Source organism: Phocoena phocoena, chromosome 9 (genome assembly GCF_963924675.1).
Source record: "Phocoena phocoena chromosome 9, mPhoPho1.1, whole genome shotgun sequence".
In the NCBI taxonomy this organism is placed as follows: Eukaryota; Metazoa; Chordata; class Mammalia; order Artiodactyla; family Phocoenidae; genus Phocoena; species Phocoena phocoena.
In genome coordinates, this window is record NC_089227.1 from 34,652,536 (window position 1) to 34,678,763 (window position 26,228).

The window sequence follows — 26,228 nt, forward strand, 5'->3', positions numbered from 1 at the left end:
GACCAACAGTCAGGTTTTTTCCTCTATTTTCCTATAGTGAATTCACCAGTCAAAAAGGCCCCCTCAGTTATACAGAGCTCTCACTTATCTTTTCAATGCCCCTTTCTCAAATATGATGGACTGTGTGAAGAAAGTTTCTAGCATGAAAGACAAGAAAAGTAACATGCAAACAAATGAATAAATGAAAGGGAACTCTGCAAACAAGAGAAAATGCAGGGAAGAGACTATAATTACAGAAATTTTGATTATCCTCAAAGACATAATACATCTATGAAATGAAAAGAGGGTGCTATTAAGAAAAAGAAGAAACAGGAAACAAAATTGTGTAATAGACTTTTTAGAAGATAAAGTTGACAAATTCTCTCAGAAAGTACAACACAAAACGGAGATGTGAAAAATAGGCAAGAAACCTGAAGGACCCATTTAGGAAATTATGTTATGAAGGAAAGTCTAAGGAAAATATTTTAAAAATTATAATCTCATATACATCCAAGCTGCAAAACTGAGATAGAGTTTCAGATATTTAAAATATCAAACAAAAAGATATTATCTCCCACAAACATTATCAAAGGAAGGTATTGGATGCCTCCATCAAAATGAAGGCATAAACTAAAAAAGAGAATGAGACACAAACCATTCCCTCCAACAAAACATTTTTATAAATGTCCATTTTTGCCATAATTAAAAAAAAAAAAGATCTAACCTTAGAACAAAATAGAAATTTGGTCTGCAATTGGAAATTTGATATGGACTGGAGTAGGTTTTAATTCCAATGCAACTATTTTGTTAATAAAGACCTTACCCACTTACAGAGGAAATATGTTTATTTGGAGATACGCCACGTATCTCCAAATATACAGAATCCACTAGTTTCTGTCTGAAGCAAATACCACATTTGTTATGTATGTTATTCCTGAATATACAAACATGGATTTTACAATTTCACACAGACTTTCAAAATGCTCTATTTCACAAGACTAATCCTATACACTTGAATTCACTCCAAAAATAAGGAAAAATGGAAAATTTGAAAAAAAATATACTACTTGATAAACTCCTTCCATTTAAAAATATACATGCTTAGAATTGTGTCCGAGTAGTAGCTGTTTGTTGAATGAGTCAATGATGCACAATTATAAGAGTTGTGTAATGCTATGCTACAATAGATTCTGGGTATTGAAGAACTCTATGATAACAGGTGCTTATTGGTGGTGATATTGATAAGGTTCATTCAGGCATTTTAACAAGTATGGATTCAGTGTCTACCATGTTGCAAATACTGTTTGGCTTAAAGATGTGCTAAATTTTGAACTGAAATTTATTTTCCCATTGTTAGTATTAAACTCTTTAATCCTCAGTTCTCTGATAAACTGATGAGACTAAGACTCCACAGATCTCCTTATTGTGGCAAGTATTTTAGCAATGTACGTGGAAGTGTTTGTACTCTTCTTTTTATGTTAGTCTAGATTGATTTTTATTCAAAAGATCTATCATGTTTGAAAGACTGAAAATATATTGGGCGTACTGAGTGGGGAAAATAATATAATTTTTCTTAAATAGAACAAATCCTCAAAGGCGTTTATTTAATATTTTATCTGAATTATTGGATTTTATGGTAAAAGACAGCAAACAAAGCATATGTGTTAGTCCCTCATTATTTCCCAATATCCCACTGGAAGAAAATTATAAAAATATACATATGGGGGCTTCCCTGGTGGCGCAGTGGTTGAGAGTCCACCTGCCGATGCAGGGGTCACGGGTTCGTGCCCCGGTCCGGGAAGATCCCACATGCCGTGGAGCAGCTGGGCCTGTGAGCCATGGCCGCTGAGCCTGCGTGTCCAGAGCCTGTGCTCCACAACGGGAGAGGCCACAACAGTGAGAGGCCTGAGTACCACAAAAAAAAAAAAAAAAGAACTCATGGCTTTAAATATATATCAGGTAAAGAGACTCAGAAAAACCTTTAGATATGTGTGTATGTATGGGTTATTACGCATTTCCTAAAAGCAATGACAGTGCAGTAGCAAACAGCACAGTTAGCATCAATCTGCAAAAAAAGGATCCAGGGGAGGAGCTTCAAGATGGCAGAGGAGTGAGACATGGAGATCTCCTTCCTTAAAACAAATACATCAGAAATACATCTACATGGGGAACAACTCCTACAGAAAACCTACTGAAAGCTGGCAGAAGACCTCAGACCTCCCAAAAGTCTGAGCTGTGTAAATGACAGGCTCTTTGCGCTCCAGCCAGGTGTCAGGGCTGTGCCTCTGAGGTGGGAGAGGCAAGTTCAGGACACTGGTCCACCAGAGACCTCCCAGCTCCATATAATATCAAATGGTGAAAATCTCCCAGAGATCTCCATCTCAATGCCATGACTCAGCTCCACACAATGACCAGCAAGCTACAGTGCTGGACACCCTATGCCCAACAAGTAGCAAGACAGGAACACAACCCCATCCATTAGCAGAGAGGCTGCCTAAAATCATAATAAGGTCACAGACACCCCAAAACACACCATCAGACATGGGCCTGCCCACCACAAAGACAAGATCCAGCCTCATGAGCCATAACAAAGACACTAGTTCCCTCCACTAGGAAGCCTACAAAACCCACTGAATCAATCTTAGCCACTGGGAACAGACACAAAAAACCGGAAACCACGAACCTACAGCCTGCGAAAAGGAGACCCCAAACACAGTAAGTTAAGCAAAATGAGAAGACAAAGAAACACAAAACAGATGAAGGAGCAAGGTAAAAACACACCAGACCTAACAAATGAAAAGGAAATAGGCAGTCTACCTGAAAAAGAATTCAGAATAATGATAGTAAAGATGACCCCAAATCTTGGAAATAGAATGGAGAAAATACAGGAAACATTTAACAAGGACCTAGAAGAACTAAAGAGAAAACAAACAATGATGAACAACAAAATAAATGAAATTAAAAATTCTCTAGAAGGGATCAATAGCAGAATAACTGAAGCAGAAAAAAGGAATAAGTGACCTGGAAGATAAAATAGTGGAAATAACTACTGCAGAGTAGAATAAAGAAAAAAGAATGAAAAGAATTGAGGAAAGTCTCAGAGACCGCTGGGACAACATTAAATGCACCAACATGCAAATTATAGGGGTCCCAGAAGAAGAGAAAAAGAAAGGGTCAGAGAAAATATTTGAAGAGATTATAGTTGCAAAGTTCCCTAATATGGGAAAGGAAATAGTTAATCAAGTCCAGGAAGCACAGAGAGACCCATACAGGATAAATCCAAGGAGAAACATACCAAGACAAATATTAACCAAACTATCAAAAAGTAAAAAGAAAAAATATTAAAAGCAGCAAGGGAAAAAGGCCAAATAACATACAAGGGAATCCCCATAAGTTTAACAGCTGATCTTTCAGCAGAAACTTTGCAAGCAAGAAGGGAGTGGCAGGGCTTCCCTGGTGGCACAGTGGTTGAGAGTCCACCTGCTGATGCAGGGGATATGGGTTTGTGCCCCGGTCCGGGAAGACCCCACATGCTGCAGAGCGGCTGGGCCCGTGAGCCATGGCCAATGAGCCTGTGCGTCCGGAGCCTGTGCTCTGCAATGGGAGAGGCCACAACAGTGAGTGGCCCGCATACTCAAAAAACAAACAAACAAAAGAAGCGAGTGGCAGGACAGATTTCAAGTGATGAAAGGGAAAAATCAACAACTAAGATTACTCTACCCAGCAAGGATCTCATTTAGATTTGATGGAGAAATTAAAACCTTTACAGACAAGCAAAAGCTGAGAGAATTCAGCACAATCAAACCAGCTTTACAACAAATTCTAAAGGAACTTCTCTAGGCAGGAAATACAAGAGGAGGAGAAGACCTACAATAACAAACCCAAAACAATTAAGAAAACGGTAATAGGGACATACATATCGATAATTACCTTAAATGTAAATGAATTACATGCTCCCACCAAAAGACACACACTGGCTGAATGGATACAAAAACAAGACCCATATATATGCTGTCTACAAGAGACCCACTTCAGAACTAGAGACACATACGGACTGAAAGTAAGGGGATGGAAAAAGATATTCCATGCAAATGGAAACCAAAAGAAAGCTGGAGTAGCAATTCTCATATCAGACAAAATAGACTATGAAACGAAGACTATTAGAAGAGACAAAGAAGGACACTACATAATGATCAAGGGATCGATCCAAGAAGAAGATATAATAATTGTAAATACTTATATACCCAACATAGGAGCATCTCAATACATAAGACAATTGCTAACAGCCATAAAAGGGGAAATCGACAGTAACACAATCATAGTAGGGAACTTTAACACTCCACTTTCACCAATGGACAGATCATCCAAAATGAAAATAAACAAGGAAACACAAGCGTTAAATGATACATTAAACAAGATGGACTTAATTATTATTTATAGGACATTCCATCCAAAAACAACAGAATACACATTCTTCTCAAGTGTTCATGGAACATTCTCCAGGATAGATCATATCTTGGGTCACAAATCAAGCCTTGGTAAATTTAAGAAAATTGAAATTGTATCAAGTATCTTTTCTGACCGCAACACTATGAGACTAGCTATCAATTACAGGAAAAGATCTGTAAAAAATACAAACACATGGAGACTAAACAATACACTACTTAATAACCAAGAGATCACTGAAGAAACCAAAGAGGAAATCAAAAAAATACCTAGAAACAAATGACAATGAAAACACGATGACCCAAAACTTATGGGATGCAGCAAAAGCAGTTCTAAAAGGGAAGTGTATAGCAATACAATCCTACCTTAAGAAACAAGTAACATCTCAAATAAACAACCTAACCTTACATCTAAAGCAATCAGAGAAAGAAGAACAAGAAAACCCCAAAGTTAGCAAAAGGAAAGAAATCATAAAGATCAGATCAGAAATAAATGAAAAAGAAATGAAGGAAATGATAGCAAAGATCAATAACACTAAAAGTTGGTTCTTTGAGAAGATAAACAAAATTGATAAACCATTAGCCAGACTCATCAAGAAAAAGAGGGAGAGGACTCAAAGCAATAGAATTAGAAATGAAAAAGGGGAAGTAACAAGTGACACTGCAAAAATACAAAGGATCATGAGAGATTACTACAAGCAACGATATGCCAAAAAAATGGACAACCTCGAAGAAATGGACAAATTCTTAGAAATGCACAACCTACCAAGACTGAAGGAAGAAATAAAATATATAAACAGACAAATCACAAGCACTGAAATTGAGACTGTGATTAAACATCTTCCAGCAAACAAAAGCCCAGGACCAGACGGCTTCACAGGCAAATTCTATCAAACATTTAGAGAAGAGCTAACAACTAATCTTCTCAAACTCTTCCAAAATATAGCAGAGGGAGGAACACTCCCAAACTCATTCTACAAGGCCACCATCACCCTGATACCAAACCATACAAAGATGTCACAAAGAAAGAAAACTACAGGCCAATATCACTGATGAACACAGATGCAAAAATCCTCAACAAAATGCTAGCAAACAGATTCCAACAGCACATTAAAAGGATCATACAATATGATCAAGTGGGGTTTATCCCAGGAATGCAAGGATTCTTCAATATACGCAAATCAATCAATGTGATACGCCATATTAACAAACTGAAGTAGAAAAACCATATGATCATCTCAATAGATGCAGAGAAAGCTTTTGACAAAATTCAACACCCATTTATGATAAAAACCCTCCAGAAGTAGGCATAGAAGGAACTTTCCTCAACATAATAAAGGCCATATATGACAAACTCACAGCCAACATTGTCCTCAATGGTGAAAAACTGAAAGCATTTCCACTAAGATCAGGACCAGGATAAGGTTGCCCACTCTCACCAGTATTATTCAACATAGTTTTGGAAGGCTTAGCCACAGCAATCAGAGAAGAAAAAGAAATAAATGGAATCCAAATCGGAAAAGAAGAAGTAAAGCTGTCACTGTTTGCAGATGACATGATACTATACATACAGAATCCTAAAGATGCCACCAGAAAACTACTAGAGATAATCAATGAACTTGGTAAAGTAGCAGGATACAAAATTAATCCACAGAATTCTCTTGCATTCCTATATACTAATGATGAAAAATCTGAAAGTGAAATTAAGAAAACATTCCCATTTACCACTGCAACAAAACGAATAATACCTAGGAATCAACCTACCTAAGGAGACAAAAGACCTGTATGCAGAACACTATTAAGACACTGATGCAAGAAATTAAAGATGATACAAACAGATGGAGAGATATACCATGTTCTTGGATTGGAAGAATCAACATTATGAAAATGACTATACTACCCAAAGCAACCTACAGATTCAACGCAATCCCTATCAAACTAACACGGGCATTCTTCACAGAACTAGAACAAAAATTTTCACAATTTGTATGGAAACACAAAAGACCCCAAATAGCCAAAGCAGTCTTGAGAAAGAAAAAGGGAGCTGGAGGAATCAGGCTCCTGGACTTCAGACTATACTACAAAGCTACAGTAATCAAGACAGTATTGTACAGGCACATAAACGGAAATATAGATCAAACAGAAACAAAGATCAACAGGAAGCCCAGAGATAAACCTACGCACATATGGTCACCTTATCTTTGATAAAGGAGGCAAGAATATATAGTCGAGAAAAGACAGCCTCTTCAATAAATGGTGCTGGGAAAACTGGACAGCTACATGTAAAAGAATGAAATTAGAACACTCCCTAACACCATACAGAAAAATAAACTCAAAATGGATTAAAGACCTAAATGTAAAGCCAGACACTGTCAAACTCTTAGAGGAAAACATAGACATAACACTCTATGACATAAATCACAGATCCTTTTTCCACCTCCTAGAGAAATGGAAATAAAAACAAATATAAACAAATGGGACCTAATGAAACTTAAAAAGCTTTTTCACAGCAAAGGAAACCATAAACAAGATGAAAAGACAATGCTCAGAATGGGAGAAAGTATTTGCAAATGAAGCAACTGACAAAGGATTAATCTCCAAAATTTACAAGCAGCTCATGCAGCTCATGCAGCTCAATACCAAAAAAACAAACAACCCAATCCAAAAATGGGCAGAAGACCTAAATAGATATTTCTCCAAAGACGGTATATAGATTGTCAACAAACACATGAAAGAATGCTCAATATCACTAATCACTGGAGAAATGCAAATCAAAACTACAATGCGATATCATCTCACACCAGTCAGAGGGGCCATCATCAAAAAATCTACAAACAATAAATGCTGGAGAGGGTGTGGAGAAAAGGGAACCCTCATACACTGTTGGTGGGAATGTAAATTGATACACCCACCTGGAGAACAGTATGGAGGTACCTTAAAAAACTAAATATATAACTACCATATGACCCAGCAATCCCACTATTGAGCATATACCCTGAGAAAACCATAATTGAAAAAGAGTCATGTACCACAATGTTCATTGCAGCTGTATTTACAATAGCCAGGACGTGGAAGCAACCTAAGTGTCCATCAACAGATGAATGGATAAAGAAGATGTGGCACATATACAAAATGGAATATTACTCTGCCATAAAAAGAAACGAAATTGAGTTATTTCTAGTGAGGTGGATGGACCTCGAGTTTGTCACACAGAGTGAAGTAAGTCAGAGAGAGAAAAACAAATACCGTATGCTAACACATATATATGGAATCTAAAAAAAAAAAAAAAGTCATGAAGAACCTAGGGGCAAGATGGGAATAAAGACGCAGACCTACTAGAGAATGGACTTGAGGACACGCAGAGGGCGACGGATAAGCTGGGACAAAGTGAGAGAGTTCTAGTGTATATATGGACATATATACACTACCAAATGTAAAATGGATAGCTAGTGCGAAGCAGTCACATAGCACAGAGAGATCAGTTCAGTGCTTTGTGACCAGCTAGAAGGGTGGGATATGGAGGGTGGGAGGGAGGGAGATGCAAGAGGGAAAACATATGGGGGTATATGTATATGTATAACTGAATCACTTTGTTATAAAGCAGAAACTAACACACCATTGTAAAGCAATTATATTCCCATAAAAATGTTAAAAACAACAACAAAAAAGGATCCAGGGATCCCTGGAGCAGTGGTTGATTCTAGGCCTGTGTCAGGGAAAATACAAAGTATTTCTGGAATATCTTCTGGTGACAAAAAACAATGAAAGGCTCAAAGAGACAGGGGCATGTCAGTAGGGCATATAAGGCAAGGTGAAAGAGCTCCCAATGGCCAAAGCTGTGACAATCTGAGGAGCAAAATAAACAATGATAGTACTGGATTATAAGCCATAGAGTCAAGTAAGTATCTAAGAATCCTTACAGAGATTAAAAAATAATAGAATAAATACAGAAAAGAAGAAATAGCTCTGCCTAAGGAAAACTTTCAACTAATAAGTATAGAAGAAATGAGGGAAATAGAAAATAATCACTTGACCAAGATATTGTCGTAATAAAGCGATCAAGGTTTACATCTCTAGTGATACGACATATTAACCTCACTACTCCCTGAGATAGTCAGATCAGTTCTGTAGTATTCTTGCTAAAAACATACAACCTCAAATCTAATAATGAGAAAATATCAAACAAACCCAAATTGAGGGATATTTACAAAATAAACTGACCAGTACACTTTAAAAGTCATGGTCAGGAAAGACTAAGGACTTGCTACAGGTTGGAGGAGACTAAGGAGACATGACATCTAAGTGCAACGTGAGGCTCTGGATTGGATACTGGAACAGAAAAAGGACATTCATGGGAAAACTTCGGTTCCATATAAAATCTGTAGCTTAGCTAACAGTATTATACAAATATTAATTTCTTAATTTTGATAATTGTGCTGTGGTTATGTAAGTATTAACATTAGAGGAAGCTGGGTGTAGGGCATACAGGAACTCTGTGCTATTCTTATAACTTTTCTGTAAGTCCAATAGTATTTTAAAATAAAATGCTACCAAGTATCAGAATCCAAAAGAGTGAATAATAGATGTATAACAAAAAGTGAGGATGTGAGAGTTGTCAACAAACAGATATTTTAAGTAAACTTCCAGAAAAGGGAAATTCCAGAAAAGGTGCATATTAAAAGAATGAAACAAAAAGAAGGCTACCACAGAAGAGATGGGAGACACTCTACCCAATGGAACCCCACTGAAGAAACAGGTATGGTGAAGGAAAAAGAGGCAGGACTGAAAACAAGAAATTTAAAAATGTCAGCTGGTTAAGAAGGCCAGGACTATAGCTCAACATCTTAATTACCTTTCCTCTATGCCAGCAACCCAGGGAAAACATTCAGATGATTCTTTCTTAAGAAAAGGATGTGTCTGGAGAAAGCCAAGCCCTCTAATGTAGATACTGTCCCCCACGTACAGTCATTTAGGAAGATACAGAGACCATGAGCCATCTTCTGGAATGCTAACCCTAAGTGGGATTTGGCGGTCCATACACTCTAACCCACAGTGGCTGACACAGAGTTCCCAGTTGACCCATTTACACAACCACAGGGAAAACTGATACCAGTTACTACTTTCATAAATATCAATGGCAAATTAGGAATATCCCAGCATATATAAGGAGACACAATATTATGAAGAAAAACAAGTTTAAAATAAACATAAACAACTCTGGACAAAACAGAGATAGTTCAGGAACAGAAATAATAATCTCAAAGAGATTCAAGAAAACATTTTATCTAAAACGCAGATATGCTGTTATGAAAAAGAACAATCAAAGAACAAGGGAAGCACTTAAAGATAAAACTGCAATTGCATAACTTAGTAAGGTATCTGAAAAAGTAAAAATTGAAGTAGTCCCTTATAAAAGGAAGCAGATAAAATATATAATGACAAGTGGGAAAACAGACATAAATGATCAATATAAAAGTCTTGTATTCGAATAATAGGGTTCGTGAGAATGCTGAGAAAGAGAGAGGAGAAAATTTTCAACTAGTAGCAGGAGATAATTTTAGGAACTGAAGAATGACTCAAGTCTCCAGATTTCATAAGTCTAACCACTGCCAAACTCTACGTATAACAACATATACACGCTTAGACATATTCTCATGAAACTTCAAATCCCCAGAGATCCTTAAAAAAAAAAGTTATCCTCAAAAAGAGATGAAGAATGAGATTGGCATTAAACTCCTAATCAGCAACACTGAATGTCCTTACATTCTGAGGGAAAATTATTTTTTATTTTTTGCGGTACGCGGGCCTCTCACTGTTGTGGCCTCTCCCGCTGCGAATCACAAGCTCCGGATGCGCAGGCTCAGCGGCCATGGCTCACGGGCCCAGCCGCTCCACGGCATGTGGGATCTTCCCAGACTGGGGCACGAACCTGTGTCCCCTGCATCAACAGGCAGACTCTCAACCACCACACCACCAGGGAAGCCTGGGAGAATTATTTTTAATCTTTAATTCTACTTCTAGCTATTACATACTAGGATTAAAGTATGTTAAACATACTTTAAGACATGTAAGGACTCAGAAGTTTAATTTCAACATACTCTTTCTGAATAATTCATTTGGGAATGTACTTCTACAAAGCAAGGAAGTAAAACAAAGAAATAGACAGGCATAGGGCCAAAGTAGTATATATATCATAGGAAAATGATAAAGAGGGCCCACTGAGGATTTGTACATGTATTTCTTTGCTAGAAAACAAATGACTGGAAAATCACAACTAGCTGCTGGACAATCATCGACAGGAAGACACTGGAACTCAACAAAAAAGATACCCCACATAAAAGACAAAGAAGCCACAATGAGATGGTAGAAGAGGCGCAATCACAGTAAAATCAAATCCTGTAACTGGTGGGTGGGTGACTCACAGACTGGCGAACACTTATACCACAGAAGTTCACCCACTGGAGTGAAGGTTCTGAGCCCCACGTCAGGCTTCCCAACCGGGGGTCCGGCAACGGGAGGAAGAATTCCTAGAGAATCAGACATTGAAGTCTAGTGGGAATTGATTGCAGGACTTCAACAGGACTGGAGGAAACAGAGACTCCACTCTTGGAGGGCACACACTAAGTAGTGTGCGCATCGGGACCCAGGGGAAGGAGCAGTGACCCCAGGGGAGACTGAACAGGACCTACCTGCTAGTGTTGGAGGGTCTCCTGCAGAGGCGGGGAGTGGCTCTGTCTCACTGTGGGGACAAGGACACAGGCAGCAGAAGTTCTGGGAAGTACTCCTTGGTGTGAGCCCTCCCAGAGTCCATCATTAGCCCCACCAAAGAGCCCAGGAAGGCTCCAGTATTGGGTTGCCTCAGGCCAAACAACCAACAGGGAGGGAACGCAGCCCTACCCATCAACAGTCAAGTGGATTAAAGTTTTACTGAGCTCTGCCCACCAGAGCAACAGCCAGCTCTACCCACCACCAGTCCCTCCCATCAAGCCTCTTAGATAGCCTCATCCACCAGGGGGCAGACAGCAGAAGAAGAACTACAATCCTGCAGCCTGTGGAACAAAAACCACATTCAAAGAATGATAGATAAGATGAAAAGGCAGAGGCCTATATACCAGGTGAAGGAACAAGGTAAAACCCCAGAAAAACAACTAAATGAAGCGGAGATAGGCAACCTTCCAGAAAAAGAATTCAGAATAATGATAGTGAAGAGGATCCAGGACCTCGGAAAAAGAATGGAGGCAAAGATCGAGAAGATGCAAGAAATGTTTAACAAAGGCTTAGAAGAATTAAAGAACGAACAAACAGAGATGAACAATACAATAACTGAAATGAAAACTACACTAGAAGGAATCAACAGCAGAATAAATGAGGCAGAAGAACGGATAAGTGACCTGGAAGACAGAATGGTGGAATTCACTGCTGCGGAACAGAATATAGAAAAAAGAATGAAAAGAAATGAAGACAGCCTAAGAGAACTCTGGGACAAAATTAAATGCAACAATATTTGCATTATAGGGGTCCCAGAAGGAGAAGAAAGAGAGAAAGGACCAGAGAAAATATTTGAAGAGATTATAGTCAAAAACTTCCCTAACATGGAAAAGGAAATAGCCAACCAAATCGAGGAAGCACAGCAAGTCCCATACAGGATAAACCCAAGGAGAAACATACCGAGACACAGAAAAATCAAACTGGCAAAAATTAAAGACAAAGAAAAATTATTGAAAGCAGTAAGGGAAAAATGACAACATACGAGGGAACTCCCATAAGGTTAACAGCTGATTTCTCAGCAGAAACACTATAAGCCAGAAGGGAGTGGCATGATAGACTTAAAGTGAAGAAAGGGAAGAACCTAAAACCAAGATTACTCTTCCTAGCAAGGATCTCATTCAGATTGGATGGAGAAATCAAAAGCTTTACAGACAAGCAAAAGCTAAGAGAATTCAGCACCACGAAACCAGCTCTACAATGAATGCTAAAGGAACTTCTCTAAGTGGGAAACAAAAGAGAAGAAAAGGACCTACAAAAACAAACCCAAAAGGATTAAGAAAATGGTCATAGAAACATACATATCGATAATCACCTTAAACGTGAATGGATTAAGTGCTTCAACCAAAAGACACAGGCTTGCTGAATGGATACAAAAACAAGACCCATACATATGCTGTCTATAAGAGACCCACCTCAGACCTAGGGACACATTCAGACTGAAAGTGAGGGGATGGAAAAAGATATTCCATGCAACTGGAAATCAAAAGAAAGCTGGAGTAGCTATATTCATATCAGAGAAAATAGACTTTAAAATAAAGAATGTTACAAAAGACAAGGAAGGACACTACATAATGATCAAGGGATCAATCCAAGAAGAAGATATGACAATTTTAAATATATATGCACCCAACATAGGAGCACCTCAATACCTAAGGCAACTACTAACAGCTCTAAAAGAGGAAATTGACAGTAACACAATAATAGTGTGGGACTTTAACACCTCACTTACATCAATGGACAGATCATCCAAAATGAAAATAAATAAGGAAACACAAGCTTTAAATGACACAATAGACCAGATAGATTTAATTGATATTTATAGGACATTCCATCTGAAAACAGCAGATTACACTTTCTTCTTAAGTGCGCATGGAACATTCTCCAGGATAGATCACATCTTGGGTCACAAGTCAAGCCTCACTAAATTTAAGAAAACTGAAATCATATCAAGTATCTTTTCTGACCACAACGCTATGAGTTTAGAAATGGATTACAGGGAAAAAAACATAAATAACAGAAACACATGGAGGCTAAACAATGTGTTACTAAATAACCAAGAGGTCACTGAAGAAATTAAAGGGAAAATCAAAAAATACCTAGAGACAAATGACAATGAAAACCCGATGATCCAAAACCTATGGGATGCAGCAAAAGCAGTTCTAAGAGGGAGTTCAAGCCTACCTCAAGAAAAATCTCAAGTAAACAATCTCACCTTAAACCTAAAGGAACTAGAGAAAGAAGAACAAACAAACCCAAAGTTAGCAAAAGGAAAGAAATCATAAAGATCAGAGCAGGAATAAATGAAATAGAAACAAAGAAAATGATAGCAAACATCAATAAAACTAAAAGCTGGTTCTTTGAGAAGATAAACAAAGTTGATAAACCATTAGCCAGACTCATCAAGAAAAAGAGGGAGAGGATTCAAATCAATAAAATTATAAATGAAAAAGGAGAAGTTACAAGAGACACCACAGAAATACAAAGCATCCTAAGATACTACTACAAGCAACTCTATGCCAAAAAAAAGGACAACCTGGAAGAAATGGACAAATGCTTAGAAAGGTATAACCTTCCACAACTGAACCAGGAAGAAACAGAAAATATGAACAGACCATTCAAAAGTAATGATATTGAAACGGTGATTAAAAATCTTCCAACAAACAAAAGTCCAGGACCCGATGGCTTCAAAGGTGAATCTATGAAACATTTAGAGAAGAGCTAACACCCATCCTTCTCAAACTCTTCCAAAAAATTGCAGAGGAAGGAACACTCCCAAACTCATTCTATGAGGCCACCATCATCCTGATACCAAAACCAGACAAAGATACTACAAAAAAAGAAAATTACAGACCAATATCACTGATAAATATAGATGCAAAAATCCTCAACAAAATACTAGCAAACATAATCCAACAACATATTAAAAGGATCATACACCACGATCAAGTGGGATTTATCCCAGGGATGCAAGGATTCTTCAATATACACAAATCAATCAATGTGATACACCATAGTAACAAACTGAAGAATAAAAACCATATGATCATCTCAATAAATGCAGAGAAAGCTTTTGACAAAATTCAACACCCATTTATGATAAAAACTCTCCAGAAAGTGGGCAGAGAGGGACCCTACCTCAACATAATAAAGGCTGCATACGACAAACCCAGAGCAAACATCATTCTCTGTGGTGAAAAAGTGAAAGCCTTTCCTCTAAGATCAGGAATGAGACAAGGATATCCACTCTCACCACTATTATTTAACATAGTTTTGGAAGTCCTAGTCACGGCAATCACAGAAGAAAAAGAAATACAAATTGGAAAAGAACAAGTAAAACTGTCACTATTTGCAGATGACATGATACTATACACAGAGAATCCTAAAAATGCCACCAGAAAACTACTAGAGCTAATCAATGAATTTGGTAATGCTGCAGGATACAAAATTAATGCGCAGAAATCTCTTGCATTCCTATTACACTAATGATGAAAAATCTGAAAGGGAAATTATGGAAACACTCCCATTTACCACTGCAACAAAAAGAATAAAATACCTAGGAATAAACCTACCTAGGGAGAAAAAAGACCTGAAGGCAGAAAACTATAAGACACTGATGAAAGAAATTAAAGATGATACCAACAGATGGAGAGATATACCATATTCTTGGATTGGAAGAATCAACATTGTGAAAATGACTCTACTACCCAAAGCAATCTACAGATTCAATGCAATCCCTATCAAATTACCAATGGCATTTTTCACAGAACTAGAACAAAAAAATCTTAAAATATTTATGGAGACACAAAAGACCCTGAATAGCCAAAGCAGTCTTGAGGGAAAAAAACAGAGCTGGAGGAATCAGACTCCCTGACTTCAGACTATACTACAAAGCTACAGTAATCAAGACAATATGGTACTGGCACAAAAACAGAAACGGATCAATGGAACACGATAGAAAGCCCAGAGATAAACCCAGGCACGTATGGTCAACTAATCTATGACAAAGGAGGCAAAGATATACAATGGAGAAAAGACAGTCTCTTCAATAAGTGGTGTTGGGAAAACTGGACAGCTACATGTAAAAGAATGAAATCAGAACATGCCCTAACACCATACACAGAAATAAACTCAAAATGGATTAGAGACTGAAACGTAAGACCGGACACTATCAAACTCGTACAGGAAAACATAGGAAGAACACTGTTTGACATAAATCATAGCAAGATCTTTTGTGATCCACCTCCTAGAGTAATGGAAATAAAAACAAAAATAAACAAATGGGACCTAATGAAACTACAAAGCTTTTGCACAGCAAAGGAAACCATAAACAAGATGAAAAGACAACCCTCAGAATGGGAGAAAATATTTGCAAATGAATCAACAGCAAAGGATTAATCTCCTAAATATAGAAACAGCTCATGCAGCTCAATATTAAAGAAACAAACAACTAATCCACAAATGGGCAGAAGACCTAAATAGACATTTCTCCAAAGAAGACATACAGATGTCCAAGAAGCACATGAAAAGCTGCTCAACATCACTAATTATTAGAGAAATGCAAATCAAAACTACAATGAGTATCACCTCACACCAATCAGAATGGGCATCAACAGAAAATCTACAAACAACAAATGCTGGAGAGGGTGTGGAGAAAAGGGAACCCTCTTGCACTGTTAGTGGGAATGTAAATTGATACAGCCACTATGGAGAACAGTATGGAGGTTCCTTAAAAAATTAAAAATAGAATTACCATATGATCCAGCAATCCCACTACTGGGCATATACCCAGAGAAAACCATAATTCAAAAAGACACATGCATCCCAATGTTCATTGCAGCACTATTTACAATAGTCAGGTCATGGAAGCCACCTAAATGCCCATCGACAGATGAACAGATAAAGAAGTTTTGGTACATATATACAATGGAATATTACTCGCCCATAAAAAGGAACAAAATTGAGTCATTTGTTGAGATGTGCATGGATCTAGAGACTGGCATACAGAGTGAAGTAAGTCAGAAAGAGAAAAACAAATATCGTATATTAACTCATGTATGTGGAACCTAGAAAATGGTACAGATGAACCAGTTTGCAGGGCAGAAGTTGAGGCACAGATGTAGAGAAGAAACATATGGACATCAAGGGGGCAAAGCCATGGTGTGGTGGGGATGCTGGTGTGATGAATTGGGCGATTGGGATTGACATGTATACACTCGTGTATAAAATGGATGCATAATAAGAACCTGCAGTATAAAAAAACAAACAAAAGAAACAACTAATACTAAACTTTCTTTGGGTTACTTGTATGGAAATATGTTAATATAAATGTTTCAGATATTACATGAAATTTCTAAAAATCTTATATTTTCTGGTATAATGTTATGTCATAATTCTAGTTATTACTTGAAAATACATATCTCAGAAATAACTGAATTTCCTTGTCAATTGCATTATTATGAGCTTTCATCAAATCTTTAACCGTGGTCATTTTTAAGTCTTTTGTCATTTACAGACAGTTCTGGGTGTACTGTGATGCTTTTGCAAATATGCTCCTATAACAGGGTTTCATCTTCAAGGAATTCAAGGAAAAGACTCCGACAAGTACAGGTTTCTGGTAACTGACTATACTGCTGAACTGAATGAATAAGCATTTTCCGAACTCTAATGGAAAACTGATGAACTCATAAAAGTGCTAACAAAAGATCAAGACAAAAAAATCATTAATTGCATGGGACTGAATGAACTGATGAGGATGATTATAATTTTTGTGACTTTCTGTTTGAATTAAAAAAAAAAAAAATCCGGGAAATGTTTTCTGCTGCTATCATGGTTCATCCGCTAAACTGCATCGTCGCTGTGTCCCAGAACATGGGCCTCGGCAAGAACGGGGACCTGCCCTGGCCCCCGCTCAGGAATGAATACAGGTATTTCTAAAGAATGACCACAACCTCTTCAGTAGAAGGTAAACAGAATTTGGTGATTATGGGTAGGAAAACCTGGTTCTCCATTCCAGAGAAAAATCGACCATTAAAGGACAGAATTAATATAGTTCTCAGTAGAGAACTCAAGGAACCTCCACAGGGAGCTCATTTTCTTGCCAAAAGTCTGGATAGTGCTTAAAACTTATTGAGCAACCAGAATTAACAAATACAGTGGACATGGTCTGGATAGTGGGAGGCAGTTCTGTTTATAAGGAAGCCATGAACAAACCAGGCCATCTTAGACTATTTGTGACAAGGATCATGCAGAATTTGAAAGTGACACATTTTTTCCAGAAATTGATTTGGATAAATATAAACTTATCCCAGAATATCCAGGTGTTCCTTCTGATGTCCAGGAGGAGAAAGGCATTAAGTACAAATTTGAAGTATATGAAAAGAACAATTAATGTGAAAGTGTTTTCTGATCTATTTCAAGCCTCCTCCTCCCCCAGAAAAATTATGTATTTTTTGTTGTAGTGACTTTTGTTGACTTTATATCTATGGATAATTATCTCTAAGCAAAGTACTTTTATTCCCCATTAATCTTAACTAGACTGTATCAGATACCATCTGAACATACCATCAGAAACATTTCTTGCTGTAACTTCCTGAATGCTCATCAAGAGTCAAGAATAGGTGACCAGCACTTGCCTAGGGTAGAATATCTACCAAGACAGCCCAAAGTGGGAGAGTGCCCTGGTAGCATAAGTTGAAACCAGAGCCTATAGTGCTAGGAGCTAGGCAGATGGGTCCAAAGGTCAGAAATGGATTACAAACAGAAGAGCTAGCATTCAGTTATTTAAATTATATCAAAAGAGGGACTGTGAATTACTTTATATCACACTTCTGAAAAAAATTCTCTTCACTCAGACCAGGAGTCAATAAGTTGAAAAATCCAGGATATTCCACAGGGATAGTAAAAAGGCAGGTATGAGACTACCTTTTCGGTGGTTAAAGGAGAAGGTTTGAGACCTTAAGAAACTTTGTTCCTGATCTTCATTGAGATTGCATGGGATGTTACAATGACAGAACAAGAATTGGCTGCTCTTTACAAAAAAGAATAATCTAATATCAAACATAATGGCTAAAATTAAAAATTCAAAGAGGTAATAAATTGAGAATGAATATTGCTAGAAACCAAAATTAGTAAGTTAGAAACTAAACTTCACAGAATTAAAAAATGAAAATTAAAACATGTTTTACCCATCACGTTAGCAAAGATTTAGATTAAGTATCCCCAAAAATAGCATTTTCTGCCTTATAAATTGGTACAACCTTTTTAGAGTATAAGTTAGCAATATCAATTAAAATTCAAAATATTCTGGGTTTGGACCCAGAACTTCCACTTCTATAAATTAATCCTGAACAAAGATATGGACCCAAGAGTATTTGTTGCAACTTTTTTTTTCAAACTTAGAAACAGCCCAAGTGTTGATTAATAAGAAATAACTAACCAATATGTCTATAAAATGTAACATCTGCAACAGTTAAAAAGAATGAAGTACTGACAGGAAAATGCCAAAAATTGCTAAATTAAAGAAGCAAATTTTGTATAATACTCAAAATGTTTAATAAATGTTCATGTGTGGGAAAAAGCATGCTGCAAAAAAAAAAAAAATCCCACAAGGACTCAGAGGCAAAAAATATACAAATCAATTTTCACTGCAAGGTAAAGGAGCTGTTACAGTAGAGGATTACTGGACTGAATGTCAATATTATGACATAGTATGAGAGTGTTTCATGTTTGGTAATTGCAATCATTGTTGCTTTTGTTGTGGTCATCCATTTACAATGCTTGGCGTCAGTCTATCTCTTGTAAAAACAAAATACAGTGTGTGTGTATGAAAAAAAAGAGGGAGGAGATATGGGGATATAGGTATATGTATAGCTCATTCACTTTGTTATAAAGCAGAAACTAACACACCATGGTAAAGCAATTATACTCTAATAAAGATGCTAAAAAAAAAAAAGAAAACAAATGACTGAAGCAATAATAATGGCATCTATGCTTTCTCATCTTCACCTGATCACTGGAGATTGTCATGCTCTCCTTGGAGGCAACTTTCCTTCTCTGTTACTGCATGTCCTCTCCCCAGGTAAGACTCATGCTAGAGAGAGTACATTGAGCTTATAAAAATAAATGGAGACAAGAATACTACTACTAATAATAATCATAATAAAAGGAGACACAGATCATGTGATTAGACACTAAACACAGTAAGGAGAAAAGAATCCCATTCTGGATTTCTATCCATGAAATGTGATTCTAATTCAAAACCTCCTCAGCTAGAATCAGATCTCTGGATTTATTTCATCTCTAGTCAATGGCCAAAGAACTGGTGGCACTGACGCTGAGTCATGTGCTGTACCTAAACAGAACTCCACTAGTGATTTCCCAAGACTCACCTTGGCATGTGCTGAGTCAGCAGTATGCCATGCTGCCCACTCCTTCAGCATGCTCTGTGCAGGGGAGCATGCTTTGCTGTGGCTTTAAGGAAAACAAAAAACTCGGTTCCACAGCCTTCAACTCAAAATTTAAAGCATTTCAAAGCATTTTACCTTATAGAGTTACTCAACAATATTTTTATATTCATTCAGAAGTCATTTATTGAGCCCCTATTATGTGAGAGGCCCTGGGTTTGTGGCCAGATTCATATATATGAATAAGTTGAAGCTCTGCTCTCAAGGAGTTCATAACTTAGGAGGAAATGCAGAGGGGAAACATGTCTTTGCAGTATAGCGCGCTACGAATTCAGGCACAAACAATGTACCAAGAGACATAAGGGAGTGGGTAGCCAATAGGGAGGAACGCAGCATGAAGAAAGTTCACCCAAAGAAGGGACATGAAAAGTGAATTCGGACACCAGTGTAAGAGGTTGCCAGGAAGAAAAATTAGGGAGGACAGTTCAGGCAGATGGATTAGCAAGCACAAAGGCACGGACATCTGAAAGGACATGGAGGCTTGTGAAAATAGTCTGATATTTCTGGAGTATGTGGAGTATACGAGGTAGAGGTAGCAGAGGAGTGTGTATCCCAGATCCCAGGCCCTACATGTCTGAAACAGAACCAGAAGAGCCTGATGTTGAGGAAACCAGGGGCTGAGGGAGGGTGGTGTCCAGTATTTCCAGAACTGGAGTAGACCACAGTATAAAAGCATGACGAAGGTCATCCCATTGACTTTCCTCACTCAACAAATCTTAACCAGCCACCTGCAATGTGCCAGGCACTGTTGCAAGGCTAGGGTTAAGAGCAAAGTCTCTGCTCTCTTGCCTTCAAGGAATTTGCATACTAATGGAGAAGGAAGTGTACAGATAATAGATAAGCAAGTGTGTAGTAAGGACTAAGAGGGAAAATAACATAGACAAAGTCATGGGAGGTGGTGCACATTTAGATGTGGGTATACAGAGAAGGATGCTCTCAGGTGGGGACAGTGAACAGAGCACTGCACTGTATGAAGTGAGGAAGAAGGGCAAGCGAATCCTGGGGGAAGAGTACTGCCCTGTGGGAATAGTGAGTGCACAGGACCTGAAGTGGGAGGGTCTTCAGTGTCTTCAAGTCGGCATAAGGAGGTCACTGTGACTGACACAAAGTGAATAAAAGGAAAGATGGCTGGAAGTGAGGCCAGAAAAGTGACATAAAGCTAGTTCGTGTAGGGCCATTTTAAGGACTTTGGATTTCGTTTTGAATGAGAAGGGAAACTGGAAAGTTTTGAGCAGGACACTGACATGATCCGGTTTATATTATTTCTGTCCTCATCAATTAAGCAAAGTATTTAAAAGTGTCCTTTAGAATGATGAGGTCTTTTTGACCTCTGAGATGGCAGATTCTGATCCCCTGTATAATTTATAATGGCACACTATAATCATGCAAATATGAATTATAGGTGAAAATCCAAGCCTACATTTTTCTTTATAGCTTAATTGTACGTCATTGCTTAAAAGCATCAGATTATAAAATTAAACATTTTCAAATGCTACAAAGACTTCTTTTTAGATTTTTCTTACAAAATTAAAACGCACATTAGAGCATGCATGCTTTTTCATCCATCTGTACATGTTTGTGTACAAAGTGCAGTAGAAGGATGCTCCCAAGGAAAACGCCTCATGACAGTTCATGCTTGGAGAAGTGGTGAAGGCAGCACATCAAAGAGCAGCTGCTAAAAAGATCCCGGGCAGCGGTTGTGGTTGCTGGGCTTCAGGATGGCCCCCAGCACCTCACTCACCACTGGACCAGTGCTCTTCTGGGAAGGCACCAAAGGAAGGGATTATCATGGGCATTTGTGGAAGAGGGTCAGTGCTGGGAGCTCTAAACACACCAAGTATAACTGGTGTTCTCCACCAGCACCAACCAGAGTAAGCCCTGCTCTTCTTCCTTAACCTTCACCCTCCATCTCCTCACACAGTCAACACACACACACACACACACACACACACACACACACACACACACACTTTGTTCCTTTCTCTCTTCCACCATCTTCCTTTTTCTTTATTGATTCGGTTTTCCATCTTTGGCAGCTCCCTTTCTCTCTTTCAGACCCATGTCCAACCCATCAGGACATCCTGTTGTCTACACTTTCAAACTATTCAGAAACTTACCACATCTGAACACCTCCATTGTCATTACCCTGGCCTAGGTCTACATTTCTTACCTGGATTACAGCTACAGCCTCCTAAGAGGTACCCTATTACCTCCACGTCCCCCAACCCACTCTCTATTCTTTCAACACAGCAGCCAGGTTGACATACTTAATTAGGTCCTCATCATATTTCTCAGGGTAAAAGCATTTTTAAATGACCTACGCCTCTGCACAAGGAGGCTGACTAGCATCTCTCTGAGCCCATCTCTTACCACTCTCTGCCAGAACTCTATTCACAAATATGCTAGACGCATTACAGCCAGCGGGGTTAACAATAGCTCTTGCCTCTGCCTGGAGTGCTCTTTCCCCAGATGACTAACTCCCCCACCTCAATCAAATCTTTGCTCATATATAACTTTCTCATTAAGACATTCCCCAGCTCTGTCACTCCTAACTCTTTTATTCTGTTTTTTTTCCCCCCATAACACTTATTATCTTCTAAAGTGATACATGAGTTACTTATTATGTTTATTGTTTATTGTCTAATTCTCTCTACTAGACACAAGCTCCCCAAGGGAAGAAACTGTTTGCCTCTTTGTTCACAGATGTACCCCAGGGACATAGAAGAGTGCCTAGCATGTGTTAGATATTCAATAAATAGGTGTTAAATGAAATGTCAAATGATAGTTCCTGTGATTTTTTTGTGCTTTCAGCTCAGGTTTTCTTGGTCTCTCATCCTTCCTGAAGTTTCTGTACATTTCACAAATAGATATTGAAATGAGGTTTCTCCAAAAGCCTTCAAAGAAGGGGACCAAACTCTGCAATGTTTTCTACTGCCTGCCATCTTGAAATTGAATTCTTTGGCTTCAACTGTAGTGCATAGAAAGACTCCAACTCAAGACATCCAGTTTCTATTCTTGGCACTGCTCTTAACTGTATGACCTTAGTAAACTTTCTTCAAATATTATTTTCCTCAACTGTAAAATGACAGGGGTGGGGGGAGGGGTGGGCAGGGAGAGGAGATTCACTTAAATGGTCTCTAAAGTCAAATGCAGCTCTCACATGATTTGTTATGTCTCAGAGGTACTACATCTAAGTGATGCTTTTTCCCCTTCTTATTCTCTTTCTCTTGCATTTGATAAGAAAAACCACTGCCTGGGTTGGGGGAGCGGGGGTGAGGTATTTGGGTGAAGGTGGTCCAAAGGTATAAACTTCTAGTTATAAGATAAATAAGTTCTGAGGATATAATGTACAGCATGGTGACTATACTGTATTGAATATTTAATAGCTGCTAAGAGAACAGATCTCAAATGTTCACATCACAAGGGGGAAAAATTGTAACTATGTGAGGTGATGGATGTGAACTAATCTTATTTGGTCATCATTTTGCAATTTATACCTATATCAAAACATTATGCTATACACCTTAAATGTATACAATGTTACATGTCAATTGTATCTCAATAAAACTGAAAAAAAAAAGAAAAGAAAAACCATTTTCTCAAGCTCAACATCCTTTCTGATCAAAATCTTTGCTACATATCAACCTATCTGCCCTTAGCTTTTCAGGTCAACTCTGAGGTGTGTCTTTCCTTTGATGACTCTGGACTCTACAGTCGAGAGCAAACTACTTCACAGCAAGAACAAAGTATTTATGAGCTAAATTCCTAGAGCGGAATTTTTTAAATTTTGTAAAACTAGTACTTTTAAAGAGATTAGAGTTCTAAATATGCCATCTAATGAGTTTATATTATTATTTTGCTACAATAAGATGTTAATTACAGTATGCTGTGTTTTTAAAAGACTGAATCCTTGATGAGAATAAGGAAACTATTTAAAAACAGCACATTTCAAAAGTTAGTGTAATAGGTCTAAATCTTATTATATTACTTCATTTAAATGTGTGTGTGTATATCAGAATACCACACAATATATTCTAACTAGGAAAATATAAGTATATATATTCAAACTAAATATATATGTGTGTGTATATATACACATATATGTATATAATATCTAATTATATATATATATCCCTAGTCCATAAAGTTAATTCTTTTAATTACAGTTTTAAATGTGACATTTAGTAAGTTTATATTGCTTTAGTACATTAAAATGTCAATGTTAACTTTAGAATTCTGTTAAAAAAAAGAGTATTTTAAGGGACTAAGGGACTTTCCTTGCTTAAGATATGTCACAGAACCAGTAATAGTTCTGACTAATTCAGAGATATTACTCAATGTTTCTCTGAGCTGAGAGTTCAGAGAAATATCCTTCTCAATGGTAGCTCTTCCTGGTTTGGGACACTGTCAATGAGTGTCATGTTATTATATTTATACCATTATATTTGGTATTTCTCTGAATGTGGAGAGATGCTAGCTTCCCAGGCAAAAATCCTATACTCCAGTATAGCAAGCTGGGAAAAATTATAAGATTGCTAGTCTATCAAAATGGATAAAGTGATTCTTATCTAATTACCATATAAAAACACAGTGGTAATAGAATTAAGAGATTTGCTTTTGTTGAACTCTATATTGAAATTTGGTTTAGAAAAATTAACAAACCGGTATTAGGAGACATAATTAGTTTGGAGTTTTTAGATGTCATTTAAGAGTTAATATTTAAATTTTATTAAAATGAACATTCTTTTGCTTTGAAATATAGAAAGAAATGTATATATGTTTATATGTGTCCCTTTCTAGTCATTATTCTATGAAAGTATATAAATACCATGTATTTTAATATGCCAAAATGTGGCTATAATTTTGCAACAGTGATTTTCAAGAAATATTTTATTCTGATGCCAAATGTGGGTCCAGTAACTTACAGATGGTCTTATGTCTTTAGTTTTATAAGTATTGGTAAATCAGTTCTTCCTAATTTGTAAAAGCTAGGGCTGGAAAGGAACAGTTGCTGTGCCACTCTCCAATTAACAAAGTACCCACTCGCAGGTAACCAATGCTGAGCCCAAATAGAAAGAACTAGGATCTTCCCTAGGGTAATGCACTGCAATAACTGATTCCTTCATGAATCCCTTCAAAACTGTCTGTGGCTATACAAGTAGAATGTGGTTTTCCCTTGTGGTTAAGTGGGCACCTACAAAGATGCTAATTCCACAGCATACTTTACACTCTCTCTCACATCTGCCTACCTTATTACTCCTTTACTCTCTCCCCTCCTTTCTTCCTCCCCTCCTCCCTTCTTTCCTCTCTTCCTTCTTTTTTCTTTCCTTTCTTTCCTTTTTCTAATCTGTCTGTCTTTTTTAGACCGATTTATTCTTAAAAGACATGAAAATAATTTTAAAAGAATTTGGAAAAACATATCGGAACACAAATTTTTCACCTTTGTGCCTTAGGTAAAAACCAACTGAATAACTGAGGAAGGAAGTCCATTCAGAGAGAACACAGTCCACATACGCACGCAAGGGAGGCAGAACAAGCCCCTGCAACATGTATCTTTCCAAACCTTTGTTTATTTTCATTTCTATAGCAACCTGGTGGTTGTAAAATATTGCCATAATGAAAATAGAACACAAATGACAGTAAAATGTTCTTATAACTCAAATAGCAGAGAATTGTTTACAGAATTCGGAAATGCTGATTTTTTTTTTTAAATGGGCTCATAGCAGGAAAAATGTCTACCTAAGTCAATAGTAAATTTCCCCTCCAGAGGGACAATGAGATGCTCGTGACACGTGCACTTTGGAAACTTAATTTATGTGCCCATTTCTTGCTATTACTTTCTTTAACCAAAAAAATCCCTAAAGAGGTTTTACTACCATCAAATCAGTCATCGGGATTTCTCTGCTTTCAGTGGGGTGCAATGTGGGGTTTAGTATACATGTTGCATTTCCCGTCACCCTATGAGCACAGAATATTCTTTTTTGTAAAGTTTTAAATGAGTCTCTCTTTGGTCTTTGCACAAGTGATTGCATTCCATAAAATATTACATAAAGCCAAAGCACCCTGGCTAGACATTAAACTCAGTATTATAATAAAATCCAATTGAGAATACACACACACACACACACACACACACACACACACACCACAAGCACTTTGAAGAGAATTTTAGCCTTTACATTTCTTCTCAAAAGAAGAGAAGATAGGGCTTCCCTGGTGGCGCAGTGGTTGAGAGTCCGCCTGCCGATTCAGGGGACACGGGTGCGTGCCCCGGTCTGGGAAGATCCCACATGCCGCAGAGCGGCTGGGCCTGTGAGTCATGGCCGCTGAGCCTGCGCTTCCGGAGCCTGTGCTCTGCAACGGGAGAGGCCACAACAGTGAGAGGAGAGGCCCGCGTACCGCAAAAAAAAAAAAAAAAAAAAAAAAAAAAAGAGAAGATAGAGCTTTGTAGGCATAAAAAGAAAGAAAAAGAAAGGTCAAACTTTACTGTAACTAAATGTTCTGTGGTTTGCAGAATTCACAAAACAAATTACAGCATGACATCCTTTTCAAGGAACTGTTTGTGTCTTCGGAA

At 37.7% G+C, this 26,228-nt stretch overlaps 1 protein-coding gene and 1 pseudogene across 1 annotated transcript in view; one reads left to right on the forward strand and one right to left on the reverse strand.

Moving 5' to 3' along the window:
• HDAC9 (histone deacetylase 9) overlaps positions 1 to 26,228 on the reverse strand; it is a 580,466-nt gene that overhangs the window by 146,330 nt on the left and 407,908 nt on the right. The window lies entirely within an intron of this gene.
• On the forward strand, positions 17,019 to 17,580 carry LOC136128403 (dihydrofolate reductase pseudogene; annotated as a pseudogene).